Raw genomic sequence first — 17088 nt, forward strand, 5'->3', positions numbered from 1 at the left:
GGTACTTCATATGCATGATCTCATTTAATACTCACAACAACCTAATGTGGATGATATCATTTTCATTTTATTAAGAACGCAGGGGTATAAGTAATTCACAAAAGGCACAGGACTAGAAATTGCTAGTCTCAGAGATCAAAACTGTTTGACTCCAAAGTTTGTACTCTTAATTATTCTGCTCTAATTCCAAGTTTTATAATAAACCATAATACTACTACTTTTGAAGTCACACTAAAATCAAAATATATAGATTATATGAAAATTAAAGAAGAAATAGAGTAAGATCTTCTTAACAATATAAGCCATAAATAAGTATATAATTATATACTGAGTATTTATTATCCTATGAGAGAGGGAAAAACATCAAGAGACAAAAAATTAAATAAATATCTTTTCGTAGCTGGATTTCACTTAAGGTCACCAGGACACAAAGCTAGTATAAACTGACCCAGCACAATAATCCCAGATAAATAGATATTTGCAATAGGGAGAAAGGAAATCCCTTTAAAATTATGGGACACATCAAATCATCAATTGTGTTGAATAGGGTGATAGGAAACCACATGTATCTAGTTAGGAAAGGAGAGCCAATATCCATGCAATCTATGAAAGTTCATGCAGTAGAGTTTCTAGGTCTTCTGTACTATTCTATTCCACATTTTACATATTTGAAAGCATCTAGTATGGTACAGCATCTATCATGCAGATCCACTCATCCACATTGAGCTATTCTCTCCCTTCAGGATACTGGTACCAACCATCTTCTCTGCCCAGAACTTCCTGTGTCCTTTTTACCTAGTTAGCTCCTATTCATCCTGCAAGTCCCAAGGTCACCTCCTCTGGGAAGCCTTCCCTAAAACTCCCCAAGGTCCCAGTTCCTTACTCTTCTATAAGCTCCAATAACACCTATACATCCAAATACACAGCATAATTAGCACTCTATATAATTACTTGTTTGGGGAAAGGGGGTTAGAAGCTATTGGCTTAGCCTCATTTCTACCCACCCCATGACAGTGGCTCTTTAAGGAGACTGAGCCATCTTGGAGTAGCCATAGTTTTGTTTACTGTCCCAGTGTAATTACTAATTGCACCCCCATTTATTCTCTGCGGTTTTCCAGTTTCGATCATAAATAATCTGATCATCCTGTCTATATAGGCAGGATCCATATCTATCTTGCTCACTGTCTTGAACCCCCTGGGACTACCATTATTTTCACAAAATCCCCCAAAGTAGAAAAAGTAAAAGTATAATGTATCCCTGTTTTAGGATGAAGAACATGTGATCATAAGGCCAGCTTATTTGCATGTATTAAATCACAATGTTTTAGTGAATATTATAAAAATGTTGTTGTTAAGTTACTGACTTATGTCTGACTCTTCTGCAACCCCATGGACTGTAGCCCACCAGGCTCCTCATGGTATTTCCCAGGCAAGAATACTGGAGTGGGTTGCCATTTCCCTCTCCAGGAGATCTTCCCAGATCAGGGATTGAATCCAGATCTCCTGCACTGGCAGGTGGATTCTTTCCCACTGAACCACCTGTGAAGCCCATACTATCAAAATGCATGCCCTAAAAGGAAGTGCTGCACTGAATATTAAAAATTCCTCTAATGAGAACAAGGATGAATATGCAGTCACCCTCACGAATATAGCTGGAGACCTTGTGAACCAAAATAAAATATAACGTTTCAGTCAGTTCTCCCAGTCACATTAACACACCCCTTTCCAGTTTTTTAATTTTTAGCTCCATCACTCCTCTGTGAATAGAAACATAAAATGCTTAGATCAGTTACACAGTCTTGTCAAAATAACCTAACCTGCAATTATAACATCCTAATGTGCTTTTTAAAAATGTTGCCATGAAAACTTTTTCATTAAAGAATTTCTTATAGTTCTCAGACCACTGAAAATTAAACCAACTATTTGCATCTCTGTAGATGGTAAAATGTAGATCTTGAATACATAAAAATATTTTTATGACAAAAATATTATTGTATAGAAAAAACAATATGCTACATTTATATAATTACTTTATTTCATTTAAAAAATCTGTATGAAAATGTTATTATTCAGACAATGAATGAACATTCTTCTTATTAATGACTGCCTTCTAACAAATAGAAAATATTCAGTTCACAGTCCTCTAACATATGATCTAGATGTAATTCAAACTCCATTTTCAAACAGAGAAAGTTTTACCATTAAATTTTAAAACATGGACTCTTCATTCATTCAAGTATCTACTAAAGGCTTAATATATTTCCAGTAATCACTGAACAAGATGTGATGACACAAAAGAATTAAAAATGATCTCTGTCCTTCAAATAGTTTATAACCTTTCAGTTCAGTTCAGTTGCTAAGTCATGTCCGACTCTTTGCGACCCCATGAATCACAGCACGCCAGGCCTCCCTGTCCATCACCAACTCCCGGAGTTCACCCAAACCCATGTCTATCGAGTTGGTGATGCCATCCAGCCATCTCATCCTCTGTCATCCCCTTCTCCTCCTGCCCCCGATCCCTTCCAGCATCAGGGTCTTTTCCAATGAGTCAACTCTTCGCATGAGGTGGCCAAAGTATTGGGAGTTTCAGCTTCAGCATCAGTTTAAGTAAGGGATAACATCCACACAGAATGAGAAGTAGCTTCAGTCATGTCCAACTCTTTGTGACCCCATGGACTGTAGGCCATCAAGCTCCTCTGTTCATGAGAGTCTCCAGGCAAGAATATCGGAGTGGGTTGCCAAGTCCTCCTCCAGGGGATCTTCCTGACCCAGGGATCGAATCTGTGTCTCTTATGTCTCCTGCACTGGCAGGAGGGTTCTTTACCACTAGCGTCAAGGCATAATATCCACATTAGCATCACCCTAATAGTACAAGACATTCTGCATTTTCTTCAGCTGGGAGATTCACAATTTCCTCTCATTTTACAATTTCTAAAATTGAAGCTGTACTTTAAATTGATTGCTGATGTACTGAAAAGCTGATATGTATCTCACATGTGCAAAAAGCATTAAAACTGGTGAAGCACCACAATTCAAGTACTTAAATAAAGAGGCTAGGATGTAATTACATGCAATATTACATGCAATATTACATACAGTTCATACACTGACCTAGCATTATAAGAATTATGGACCCATTTTTTCCAAAGAAAAAGCAGAGGCCCAGCAAGCTAAAATGCTTGAGGTTTAAAAAAAAAACAAAACAAAACTAGGAACTGGTAAAGCTGAGACTCAAATCCATCTGTTACATTCTGCTGCACCATATCGCCCTACCAAAGGCAAGCTGGATGTTGGTTAGAATGGTGGAGGAAGGTAAGTGGAGGAGCACTGAAAGATGCAGAGAGAGAGGAGGAGGCTTTCCAGATGAAAAGTACAACACACTGAAATGTAAGGAGGCTTCTAAGTGATACTCTTGTAAAATAAGAACTCTGTACCAGCTGAAGATGCAGTGTAGACATGTGTTCAGTCCACCATCTTTAACAGGAAGCCCTTTTGGTAAGTCCTATTTTATGCCCATTTTCCTGATTAGGAAATCAGGGTTTAGAGAAATTAAGTAACTTCAGGAAGGTTACACAACCAATATAGGAGCTAGGGTGAAAACCTAGGAGGTAGGCTACATCCTAGCAGTAGTGCTCAGTCAGTCATGTCCCAATCTTTGTGGCCCTGTGGACTGCTGCCCACCAGGCTCCTCTGCCCATGGAATTTTCCAGGCAAGAATACTGGAGTGGGTTGCCATTTCCTATTCTAAGGGATCTTCCTGACCCAGGGATCGAACCTGCGTCTCTGTACTGGCAGGCAGATTCTTTACCATTAGCACCACCTGGGAACCAGTCTATATCCAGACCCACTCTTTTTTAATCACTAAGCTATCCTGCTTCTCCAGCTATATAGAGTTCTTATTTTACAAAAGTATAACAGAAGCCCCCATATCTTTGAGTGTGTTGCACTTCTAATCTCATAATAAACATACTAATTCTCTCAGACACAATATTTGGTTTTCCATTAAAACAGAGATCTGACCAGGCTTGAATAACAAAGAATTTACTATAACTATTCACTAAGCATCTTCTCTCTCACTCATTCAACATTTAAACTGCTTTTACCATATGCCGGGACGGCATGTAAAAGAGAAAGATTACAATGACTTTGTAAAACAAAATGTCTTTTTTTTTTTTCCTAACATGACAAGTGATAAAAGCTACTGCTTTTTAAAGCATAATTTTCTTTTACAAAAGAGATGTAAAGTAGAAGAAAGGACGTGGGCATGAGGTTAAGTTCCTTCAGCTGAGTTGAGCTGCACCTTAACTGATATCTTTATGAATTACAAGGGTAGGGACCATGTCCCGCTGATCTCTGTGTAAGAAGGAACTTTGTTCTCAGAAGACTTGGTAAAAAATGAATTGTTTATAAAATAGTTATTGTTCAGGAAGTTAATGCAGTTTTATCACAAATGCAGAAGTTCCAAACATCTCCAAAAACACTTTTCTCTGTCATTAAAAAGGCACTACAAGTCTTTTACAGAATATGCCCATAATCTTAACCAAGATATCAAAACCAAAAAGAAATCCAAATTTCATTTAAAAATTAATGTTACTTTAAAACTTTGGGGCAACACTGAACAGAACGATGTGATGTGACGTCGATGCATGTCTGCTCTGAGTGGTCAGGGAGATCTCTGAAGAAACGAAGTTCATCCAAAATGTCACTAATGACAAAAGGATATGAAAAAACATTCCAAAGTCAGACAAGAAAGTTTTCCACATTATGTTTTGTGATTTGGGACATGTTTTGAACTGCTCCATGATTTTTTGGCATGAGTCAGAAGAGGAGGAGGAGAGTGGAGTCTGTTTTCTTGGCTCAGTCAATAGGCTTGGGTGGGCTCAACAAGTGGGAGGACAAATCTCAGGGAGAAGAGTGTGGGGGAGGTCGGGGAAGGGGGGAGGCTGTCAAATCCATCATGCTTGGTATTTCACAATGACTGAAGTAGAATCCTTTCTTTATCAATCCGAATTTTCCCAATGCGCCAAGTCTAAGATCACACAGTTTTTAAGTGTATTTTCTAATGAAGACATTATTGCCCTTTGGTGATATTCTACCTCTTATAGAATATGCTATGGAAGAAACAAGCTGGAATCAAGATTGCCGGGAGAAATATCAATAACCTCAGATATGCAGATGACACCACCCTTATGGCAGAAAATGAAGAGGAACTCAAAAGCCTCTTGATGAAAGTGAAAGTGGAGAGTCAAAAAGTTGGCTTAAACCTCAACATTCAGAAAACGAAGATCATGGCATCCAGTCCCATCACTTCATGGGAAATAGATGAGGAAACAGTGGAAACAGTGTCAGACTTTATTTTTCTGGGCTCCAAAATCACTGCAGATGGTGACTGCAGCCATGAAATTAAAAGACGCTTACTCCTTGGAAGGAAAGTTATGACCAACCTAGATAGCATATTCAAAAGCAGAGACATTACTTTGCCAACAAAGGTTCGTCTAGTCAAGGCTATGGTTTTTCCTGTGGTCATGTATGGATGTGAGAGTTGGACTGTGAAGAAGGCTGAGTGCCGAAGAATTGATGCTTTTGAACTGTGATGTTGGAGAAGACTGTTGAGAGTCCCTTGGACTACAAGGAGATCCAACCAGTCCATTCTGAAGGAGATCATCCCTGGGATTTCTTTGGAAGGAATGATGCTAAAGCTGAAACTCCAGTACTTTGGCCACCTCATGCGAAGAGTTGACTCATTGGAAAAGATTCTGATGCTAGGAGGGATTGGGGGCAGGAGGAGAAGGGGACGACAGAGGATGAGATTCTGGATGGCATCACTGACTTGATGGACGTGAGTCTCAGTGAACTCCAGGAGTTGGTGATGGACAGGGAGGCCTGGCGTGCTGCGATTCATGGGGTCACAAAGAGTCGGACACGACTGAGCGACTGATCTGATCTGATCTAAGTAAAACAAAATCACCATTTTTATTCATGAAGAAAGCACACCATAATTGTATCCTATGGTTTCAATAATGCTGTAGAAGAGAAAAACAGACTTTCCCACCGACATCACAAAAATTTTAAGTCCCAGGAACTATTTAACGGCTTAGCTAAATACTTTTTATCCACATACCATTAAAAACAACAAGAACTTTGAGTCCCTCTGGGGAAATTGCTAAGAATGCCACCTCTAGGAATCTACCAAGCACAGAATATCAATCCAACATCAAGTTTGAGGTAAATATGAAGCAACTGTCCCAAGGTCAGTGAGTTAGTAAGTGACAGAGCTGGGATTAAGAACCTAGCAAAGTCTGATGAGAGTTCACACCCCTGTCACAGACTGTGTTGCCATCTGAATGAGCAATGCAGAATAGCTGGACTCCAGGGATTTCCAGTAAGCAAAAATTTCTTTCATAAATGTTCAATAATTTCCAAGATGCCAGGTATCAGAGATAATTTTCTGGAAAATATTCAGCATAACCATTTCTCTTGTGGACCCTCTAAAATCTGGTCTTCTGCTTCAGAAAGGCATTTAGCACAAGGATAACGCTGCAAATATTATCATGAAACTGTCTGGTTTCAACTTCCAGCCCACTAGCAATAGGACCTTGGACAAGGATGTAACCCTTCTGTGTCTGTTTCCTCTTTCTATAAAATGATGTTAATAACACTACCTACCTCACAGCATAGTTATAGAGGTTTAAGAAGTCAGTATAAATATTAAGAACAATGCTAAGAACATAAAAATCAACAAAAGTTCTAGCTGTCGTCATTAAATAATGCCAGAGGAAAAACGGCTACAGACTTCAACCCTATCATACCTCCTCATCTGTACCTTCAAATTATTGCCATTCTACATACTAAAGCATAAGGTGAATAAAAGCCTAGAGAAGGTGCTTTGATAACCCTGGAAAGATCCCTGGAAGACACCGCTCAGGACATTCATTATATGGCATCCTTTTCAATGAGAATCTGGAGAGGGCTTTCTTTATACTGGCTTTCTCCAGGACTGATGTTCAGACACTGAGGTTTCTGAACAAGGGGTTTTGTTTTACTCACAAATGCTTTAAATCAAGTAACTTAATCAAAGCTCACTTTTACAAAAATTACCAAGAACATTTAGAATGAAACATATCCCCCTCTCTTAGTATCTGGAACCTAAAGGTATGTATCGTCCTGTAATTGCTCTTGGTTCATTTAATGGCCATCCCCTTTCTTTTTCCTTAGCCAGCCAATTTGCATCAAGTTAAATTTTATTCTTTTGAATAACTAAGGTATGAAACAAAGTATCTGGATGAATAGGAAAGGAAATAAAAGTAAGAGTGGTGATCGCATTATGATCTTCCTCCAGGACTGTAAGAGCAGGGCTGGCATCTGCTGCTGAGCTGGGGGCTTAGGAAGAGCAAAAGCATAAGCTAAAAACCACAAATTTGAAAGTAGCCTGCCACAACTACACCCTCATCCATAGGTAATCTGTCTAACGATCTACCTCATAAAAGAGTTCTCCATGTCCCTATTCTTCACTGTCTCTTCTTCACAAAACATATATAATTACAAGTTTATAGATTCTTGACTTAATAATAAGTATTTGCTGAGTGCTTCCATGTTTCAGGCATTTAATTTTACATCAGCAAGCAGAACAGACAAAATGCATTCCCCATGGAGCTTAACTTATACATGAGAAGATAAACCATAACCATGGCAAATAAGTAAATTACAGGGTGTTCCAGAGAGTGATAAGTGATATGAAAAAATCAAGCAAGCTAAATGGGATCTGGGTGAAGGTTTTATGTAAAAAAATAACTTTCAGTAGAAACTGAAAATACTATAATAATTTTGAATGGTTATGTTGGTTAGAATGATACACATCAATTTTGCAAAATAGATTTTTTTGTCCTCGACTCACATTTTAAATGTTTCAAACGTTAATTCTGTTGATATTTCTTCAGTACAGTGAATACTTTTTCATAAAACAAACTAAATCACATCTTATCATTCTTATACGCCCTTTATTTCTCAGGCACTTCAGTAAACACTAGGATTCCAGAAACTGTTATATTTCCTTTCTGGTCTTGCACCCACACCTGTAACTTTGGGAACTCCAACTGCAAAGGGAAGACAGGTTGTCAGTTTCAGGAAGTATCTCATGGACTCTCAAAAAATATAACCATCCTCTCAGCCCCTCCTTTCTCTCTTGTCTACTGTGTAACAACGCCCACTGCTGAATCTATGGATGCATACCCCAGAGGGCACAGGCTCCTGCTAAAGCCACTGACAGTGGCAGTAAAGCTCATGACAGTCCTGAGATGCTACAAAGACACTCATCTGAAGTACTCACTGCCCAAAAGTACCCTTTCCTAAAATGACCACAATTCTAAGTGCCAGCACAGTCCACCACTCCAATGCTACCATGTATTCAGGATCCCTTAGAGATTTCAACCAATGCATTATCTTTCTTGCTCATTGTAAAGAATCCCTCCCTCTCTAGAACTTGGACTTGGGTCCACATGGACTTGGGCCAGAGGACAATCTGCTGGTAGACACTATGTTGCACTTGGATTCAAGCTTTTGCTCTGACACTGGCCCCCTGGGCTGGAACTAAGCTTGTAAGTTTTGATTCTCTCCATAAGGTCTGTGACATCCAGAAGAGCTTGCCCCAAAAGGTTCTCCTGACATGCTTCAATCTTAGGGTACATCCTGGGATTTCAGATCTACAGGAGTTGGATGTGGGCTTCTAGCTCTCTGGGAGAAAAAGCAAAGTTATGGGTTAGATGGCCTCCGGTGAGCACTGAAAAGTGTTAAGAGTTGGCCCTGCTATGCACCGTCTACACCAGCATGAAGAGCTGGCATAGCAATGTGCTGAGATAAGGGGGTAAGGATCAAAAACAACAAATAAAAATGAAATATGGGAAGCTACATCAAATTTCTCAAAGAAATGCTTTCCAAATTAAAACTACAATATTTGAGGGTAGGTCATAATAAGAGATTAACAAATTCAATACAAAAATATGGGAACATCCAATATAGAGTAGTCATATCCTATATGTGAAAAGAGTTATCAAAATAGAGTTATATTCTTAGAGTTATAGTTTTCCCTGATGGCTCAGACAGTAAAGAATCTGCCGGCAATGCAGAAGACTTGGGTTCAATCCGTGGGTCGAAGATCCCCGGAGAATGGAAGGGCAACCCACTCCAGTATTCTCTCCTGGAGAATCCCATGGGTGGAGAAGCCTGGTGGTCTGTGTCCATGGGGACACAGACACAAGAGTGACACAGAGTCAGACACAACTGAGCGACTCACTCATTCACTCAGAGTTATAAATGTAAGAGTAAAAACGATCAATCTTCCAGTGAAGAAAATTTTACAAGTCTATTAAAAGCATTTTTTTCCTTCCTGTGACTATTCTTCTGATAAAATATTAGATCCAAAATATTCCTCCAAAGAAGACAGTATCTCTTATATTTTCCCCTAAATTCTAAAAATAGCAAATATATATTACAGAATTTTCTGCCACCTGACAAATTTGGAAAGTGTTACACAATCATGAACAAATCTTACCTTCTAACTTAACCTCACAATGTATTATCTGTGTAACTTGGGCAAATCAATTAGCCTTTCTTAGCCAACACTTACTTCTCCCTAAGACAGGGTAAAACAACTTCTTCCACAAATACTTTCACTGACATTAAGTGAAACGATGAGTCTGCACATACTTTCTACACATGGAAGTACAATGTAAGCAAACAACCTCATCAAACTCACTCTAGCAGCTGTACTCATTCTGCAGCACATGGGGCATTTATCTGTCTCACAACAACCCGACAAAGAGAAGAAAACTGACTTGTTCGCCCTAAACAGCATTCCTCCAGATCCTATAACTCTATTTTGTAAAGAAGTTAAAAAAGACAACTGGTTAAACTCAAAGTTCATTACCTCCACAGAGCAATTTTAGCCAGACTATCTGAAAAAAACAAGAATGAAAACATTATATTATTGCCTGTCGCTGCCACGTTTTAGTCGCTAAGTCGTGTCCGACTCTTCTGTGACCCCATGGACTGCAGCCCGCCAGGCTCCTCTGTCCATGGGATTCCCCAGGCAAGAATACTGGATGGGGCTACTATTTTCTTCTCCAGGGGATCTTCCTGACCCAGCGGTGAACCCTCATCTCCTGCATTTCAGGCGGATTCTTTACCACTGAGCCACCAGGGAAGCCCTTCTATTACTGCCTAGGCTACTCTATATAACGCCTTTTTTTCTGACACCTTGAATCACTGCTTGCCTCGTAGGTAACATTTTCAATTATTCAAGCACTAGTTACGATTGCTGGTGTCGGCATGATCAGTAATTACTGTCTTCATAATCACAGGCATCTGATTCCAGCTGCTCCCATCTTTGATATTACCATGAGAAACAGCCCGGAGGACAGGAGCTGACAGGCAAAGAATTCAGCCGGGGGTCAAGTTAATGCTGGTGGTGTATGAGCTTTCCGTGAGCTACCAAAGCCAGAGAGACATGCTGAAAAGTGAGATCACAGATTGACAAAGAATGAATGTCCCGAGGGTTCTGTACAAAATATTTTCTGAACATGAGAATAGCTTTTGAATCTAAATCTGAAGAAGCTGGCTAAATAACTCATACCTTCAACAACCTTGTTCTGGGTAATTATAAAAAGAATTCATCTGCATACTCATTCCCCTGCCAGATATGACTTTTCCCTTCCCCAGATGGCTGGGGTGAGTGTCTGTGCATATGGCAATGAAATAACAGCAGGAGCTCAAAGTCCTTAAAAAGAAGGGAAGGCTTACAAAATGTGTCCTGTGTGAGACACCAAAGGGACTATGAAACCGAAGAAGACCGGCCAATGAATGAAAAGTCTGGGAGACCTGTGTCCTGGCCCCAGCTCTGTCTCCCTTGGATAAGCCAGTTTGCTTCTCCGTGCTTCTGCCTTCTCATGTGGACAGTAGTGTGATCCAACTCAAATCAGTCTGGAGAGTTCTCTGTGGCCTATGTGAAATTATCCAATGTGAGGCTCAGCAAAAACAGGTAAAGCTGTGCCCCTCAATATCCACCAGGGCTATGTTCCAGCAGCCACTGCAGACACCAAAATCCACAGGTGCTCAAGTCCCTTGGTCAGTCCTCTGTGCATGTAGATCCCATGGACACAGAGGTCCAGCCATAGAAGACCGTACCACCGCATGGATCCTGTGAGAACACCACCAAGAGACCCAGTGCTTCAGGAGCTCTCCTGCAAGTCCTTCTAACCCCTAGAATATGGACATCTGCATCTACTATAAATCAAATATAATTTTACAAAAAAAAATAGGAGAATGAGAATGTGTGTGCATGGGTAAGGGATGCACAAGTGTGTTCAAATGTGTGTAAAGGTATGTAGATGTGTGTGTTGGTGGGTGGACAGGAGCACAGACAATCCACAGAGAACTCATATCTCTGTTCTTCCTGTCATTTCTCTGTTCTTCCTGTCTCTTTTCCCTCTAAATTGCTGGCACTGAGTGCTCATTTAATTTTTAAGCAAGGCACATGGACAAGGAAGAGGTGAAACAGGTTGCCTACTTATTTCCCAGGCTAGCTCAGAAGCCAGTCTGCATTAAGAAGTGATTCTCACAGATGGGGGACAGTAGAGGATTACTGATGGTGGTAGAGACTGAGGGAGGGTCATCAGAATCACCTGTGGAAAGGCTTTTTCAATCTATGCGTTTTCCTCTCTCTCCCCCTCCTTGAGATTCTCATATGACCCTAAAAGGATAGTCTTAACATATCCACACATACATACATACACACACTCATCACAGCTATAAGTTACTGCCACTTTTTTGCTAGGGGAATAAAAGATGAAGCATTTCACCACTAATGTCCTTTCCTGCTCTGACACTGTGGGACTTTGCTCCTGTCATTGATACACTTTCTAATTAAGGAAACACTCAAAATGACCAGAGAACAACAAGCTATGTGGCTTCACCACATAGCTATGTAGAAAACTGAGTGGCAAGTAGATGAGAACTAAAATAAGGAAAAATACCCTCTGGTAGAGCTAGTCAGGAGTGGGGTTTTCATGAAGGAAATAAGCATGGCACTAAACCTTGGTGCACAGATCTTAGAATGAGAGGGAGGTACAACCACGTTGAGCCAGGGGTCAGGCACACATGTTCAGGATCAAACATATGCAGGAGGGCACGCACAAGAAAGACAGCAAGGGGGGACAGCCACAGTGCTGGGAGTAGTGCCAGGGTGTGATGACCGGGATAAGCAGGGTCAGTTGACCTTGGGCTGCAAATGGCACAGTGCCAGAACTTAAGAGCAGCAACTGTGGAGTCATCACTGGCTCTAAAACAAGTGCATGCTAAGTGGCTTCAGTTGTGTCCAACTCTCTGAGACCCTGTGGACTAGCCCACCAGCCTCCTCTGTCCATGGAGATTCTCCAGGCAAGAATACTGGAATGGGCTGCCATGCCCTCCTCCAGACCCAGGGATCTTCCTGACCCAGGGATCAAACCTGTATCTCTTCTGTCTCAGGCATTGGCAGGCGGGTTCTTTACCACTAGCGCCACCTGGGAAGCCCCTAAAGCAAGAGACTACTACAATGAAAGACGTGTCTGAGAAAGCACCTTCAGATCCTGGTGCCCAGGATGGTCACAGCAGAAGGTTCCAACCTGCGATACATGAACAGACTTTGAGAACGCGACAGCCCCTGCTGTTCTGTGCCACTCTTTTTCTGAAGCTGCAAGCATGCATGCATTTTGTACAGGAAAGAGGAATTTATAAAATTCTCAAAAAGGTATGTGACAACCACTTTCCCCATCCGACCCTCATCCCACCCACACACAACACAGGAAGACTGAGAATTCAGTAGCAGAAAGTGTTTGCCTATTTTCCTTGTGGGTGGGGGAAGTGCAGGTGGGAAAAGTGAAGGGTAAAACACAGAAGAACAGTGGCTGGTAGGCACCATCCCAGGTGATCCCTGCACAGCAGGGAACCCAGAAGGGAAAACTGAGAAGGCGCTTTTCCAGGCTCACTTTCAGGGAGGTGCTAATAAAGGTGCTTTCGTGGATTATGTGAAGGCAGCTCCAACAGCAGTCTTATCCTGAATTGTTTTACGATTACCCCCTCACATCAAACCTCTTTTGCATTATAAAACCAGTTTCTCAGAGCTAAAATTTCACATAACATGTGTCTTAAGTCCTTCAGGAAACATTTAAGCAATGAGATCAAGTACAGTTAATTCTTAGTGGAGATACACACAGACTTCCAAAAAAAGGAAGAATCATATTTCTTAAGTCAAATATCAAAATCCGCATTTGACCACTTCCACTTATTCAGTAGGGACGTTTCTCAAAATATTAAAAAAACTAAGAGTCAATCAGGTTGAAAGAAGAAAGACATACCTTTTTCACTATATTTTCTACCAAAAGCAGTGTTGACTTTTCGGGTACTTCAGTTAAATTTAGTTTGCTATTGGAACATATGAATCATAAAAGCTGCACCTTTAAAATAAAAGAGTTTTCAGAAAAATTTATTTTTTGAAATTTCAACCTGGTAAGCAAACCTGTGAAAATTTGTTTGTAAAAGTACAAAGGAAAAAGCAACACCTGAGAAACTCTAATGAGCTACCAGTGACACTCTAAAGTAAATCCTGAGGTGTTAATTATCGCAGATTTCCAGGAGGCTTCTGGCCCTGTGCTGCTTTTGGTTGTACATTTCATGTTTCTATTTTTGACTGTGCATTCCAGATCTTCTACTAAGCCTTCCATTCTCTGAATTCCTACAGTTTGTGCCTGTGTTAGGGATGCGTACATTAGGCCTAGATGACAGTTACACATGTTCTGTGGGTGCATCTTTCCTCTCCGCTGTTCTGTGAGTGTGTTCCGGACACAGACCACCTCTTACCCAGCTTTCCTGAGAGAACCTAACAAAGTCTGCTGAATGAATAAGTAGACACTGTCTCAAGAGTAGGTATGAGCCTTGCTGCAAACTCTGGTGTGGGAGAAAATTAAGAGCTTAACCCTCTGTTTCCCACAACTCAATTTCCGTTCTACCCACTGGGAAGCTCTGCCTTCTTGGGGCTGCTCAGAGTTACGCTGTGGTTCCAGGATTTACACGGTGGCATCGTGACCTGGGCTGCCAGGTGCCTCTGGTCTCCAAGCCACCTCAGTACCTTAGCTGGACTGTCATTAAATCCAAATATCATTTTCAGTCCTTGACTTACTGGATATTGGTAGTATTCAAAGCAGATAAATGCTTTCTCCTTTTGAATCTTGCTACTTCCTTGGCTTCTGTGATTCCATCCTCTTCTGGTTTTCCCTCTTCCTCTCTAGTTACACATTTTTCTTGCTCCACCCTCTCTACCTAATCATTACGTGCTGCAGTTCTATGAGGTTCAGAGTTCAATGGTCTACTTTACCTCTAGGCAATTCCAACGCCGATTAAAAACTGTATCAGAGTTTTCTATGATAACCAAACATACAATAACCTCCTATTTGACATCTTCAGTTGAATACATTAAGACAGCTCAAATTTAATAATGCCAAAAGCACACGTAATTTCCTTCACCCATCCCACCCGCCCCCTACCTCTTCTAGAACCCCTTTCTTGATGAGTTTTACCAACATACACCCAACTGCACCACCATCCAGCTGTATGGATTAGTTTCACCACCATGCAAATGGTGCCTCCACCCACACAGCTCTATGGAATAGCACCACCTCCAGAGACCCAGGACTCAGCAGGGTTCTCATTCTCAATATCCGATCCAGCACCAAGACCTGAAAAGTCTACCTTTCCACAGCCCTTAAATGGCCTTCTCTCTTCCTCACCACCTCCTTTCACAAGCTACTACAATCCTCTCTGACCTGAACCAGAGCAACAGACAGTAACACCTTCCTATAGTGATACATGCTCTCCTCCAGTCAGAAGCCACTGTTAGCCTTCCAGGTGCTGTCACTCCTTGACTAAAACCCCTCCTCAGTGGCTTCCACCGTTTTTAGACTAAAGACCCAGGTGCGGTGGGTCCTGCACTCCCCACCCTCGAGCAGCACCTCCCTGCTCCCTCTCCCTGGCTCGCAGCATCCCACTGCACTCCACTATCACTGCTTTCCCCCTTAACACTGCCCTGGGCCTCTGCACATAAATTTTTCTCTTTATCTTAAGCATTCTCCACCCTCTGGCTTTCACTTCACTATCTCGTCACATCCTTCAGACCCCCAACCCCACCTTCTCAGGGAAAGCCTCCTCACCACCACTTCAGAGCAGGTCAGAAGTTTTTTTACACTTTTCCCAACACCACGAGCCTCAGCATTTATTTCTATTGTGATTTTACCCTTATTTGTGAAATCGTCTGAGGAATGCCCCTCAATTCCACCAGAGTGTCAGCTCCAAGACGATGAAGCTATGATCTGTTTTCCTCACCACTGAATCAGCAGAACTTGGCACAGAGCCTGACATCGAACAGATGCCCCATAACTATGTGCCGAATGAGCATTCTTGACGGAACAGAATAATATTAATGAGAAAACTGGCGAAGCTTTCATAAGCAAAAACATCAGTGGCAGCATATTTAATAAGTGACAACAACACGGGATCTTCTATACTTTTCATCCTGAGAGTACTAGGGTCATACAAGCACAACCAGGTGTGGCCCATGAATCACAGCTTTAGACCCCGAATACTGGAAAACAGAGGTGATAGTCAAAACACAATTGCTGACATTCTCATTACCCCCACACCCAGGGAGAGGTGATAATAGGAAGAAAGACTGCTCTCTCCAATAACAGGGGAGCAACCTTAGCTCCCAGGCCCTCCTGCCTCTGCTTAAGAATAATCATAGAAGTAGATCTACTGAGCGAAAATAAATTTACTGAGTGCTTACTTCCTTGCTGAACAAGGATAACATATATACATTATTGCATCTGATCCACATAATTATACCGCAGAGTAGGGATAACTGTCTCCAGAGCAGAAATGAGGATACTCAGGTTCAAAGAGATAAATAACTTTCCCAAGACCAAACAACTGGTAAAAGAATGAACCAGGTTTCCACGTACGAGCTGTCCGCCTCTAAAGCCATCCTGTGGATGCACCACCTCACCGCTGCTGATAGACAAAATACGAAAGGCAGCTACAAGCAGCCAGAGCCCCCCTTGCTGTGGATGAGGGAAGTGGCTGGGGACACTGTAGTCCAAAGACAGTTTTAATATCACCAGTCATCACAAAGGGCCAGAACAGCTGAAATCAGTAAGAGCACGGAGAAGCTGGGGTGTACTTGAGAAGGCTGGATCCCAGAAGAAAAAGTCTCCACTGTGGACCCCAGTCCCACCCAGTACCCTCCAGCAGGGAACAACAATGAACACAGAACAGAGAAACAGAGCCAAGGACTGTTCCTGATGCTGGAGGGCCTCAGCCAAACACGCATTGTTTTGTTTCCACTATGGAATTAATCCTGTAATTTCTCTTCACCACACTAGTGGCCAGAGAAACCCCTGATTAATTTTTTTTTTTTTAAGTGCACATAAAGCAAGTCCGGAAGAGTTGTTTTGAGAATACTCAACGTAAGGAACTATAATAGAGAGAAATTACTGGATTCCTTTAAATAGCCAATTCCCAGAAGCTTTAAAGATTTTTGTTGTTGTTTTTATTAAATCACATGTTACTCGACAACGAGGCTTAGGAATCAGACAATTAGAGGTTGAAGAGAAATCAGTACCTCCTGAAAGCCTGTTTACTTACAAAATCTCAGAAAGGGATATGGTTCACACTGGGAAGAATTAGAAGGCAGGTGGGGAAATGCCTTTTGAGACTAATCTAGCCACACGTCTTAGAGAGTCGCAGGAGGTTTTTAGAAAAAAGAATGAGATAAAGAAAGCCAAGTTTCCAAAGATATCGATCTGACAGAGTCCACAGGAAGGGATGGAAGAAAAAAGAAAGCAGCGCAGAGACCAGTATGAAGCTATAGTGCTGAGGACCTGAATCAGAAAAGTGGCCCGAAGAACAGAGGGGAGAGGAGGGCACAGGAGCCAGCGGGAAGGAGAAACTGAGAGGCTTGGGGACTGCATACCGAGATGACAGCCTAGTTAGCCACAGATAAGATCA

General features: G+C 41.5%; 1 protein-coding gene across 26 annotated transcripts in view; it reads right to left on the minus strand.

Moving 5' to 3' along the window:
- KLHL32 (kelch like family member 32) overlaps window positions 1–17088 on the minus strand; it is a 216073-nt gene that overhangs the window by 183776 nt on the left and 15209 nt on the right. For 2 of the 26 annotated variants that reach the window (XM_086317631.1, XM_086317629.1), the window contains exon 1: window positions 13389–13488. The exons of the other annotated variants lie outside the window; for them this stretch is intronic. The gene's annotated coding sequence lies outside the window, so the exon portion shown is untranslated. Of the gene's footprint in view, window positions 1–13388; window positions 13489–17088 lie in introns of those variants that run through there. 26 annotated transcript variants of the gene reach the window in all.

Source organism: Bos grunniens, chromosome 9 (assembly GCF_055505025.1).
Source record: "Bos grunniens cultivar Pamir isolate PY7600 chromosome 9, Bosgru_T2T1.0, whole genome shotgun sequence".
NCBI classification, from domain to species: Eukaryota; Metazoa; Chordata; class Mammalia; order Artiodactyla; family Bovidae; genus Bos; species Bos grunniens.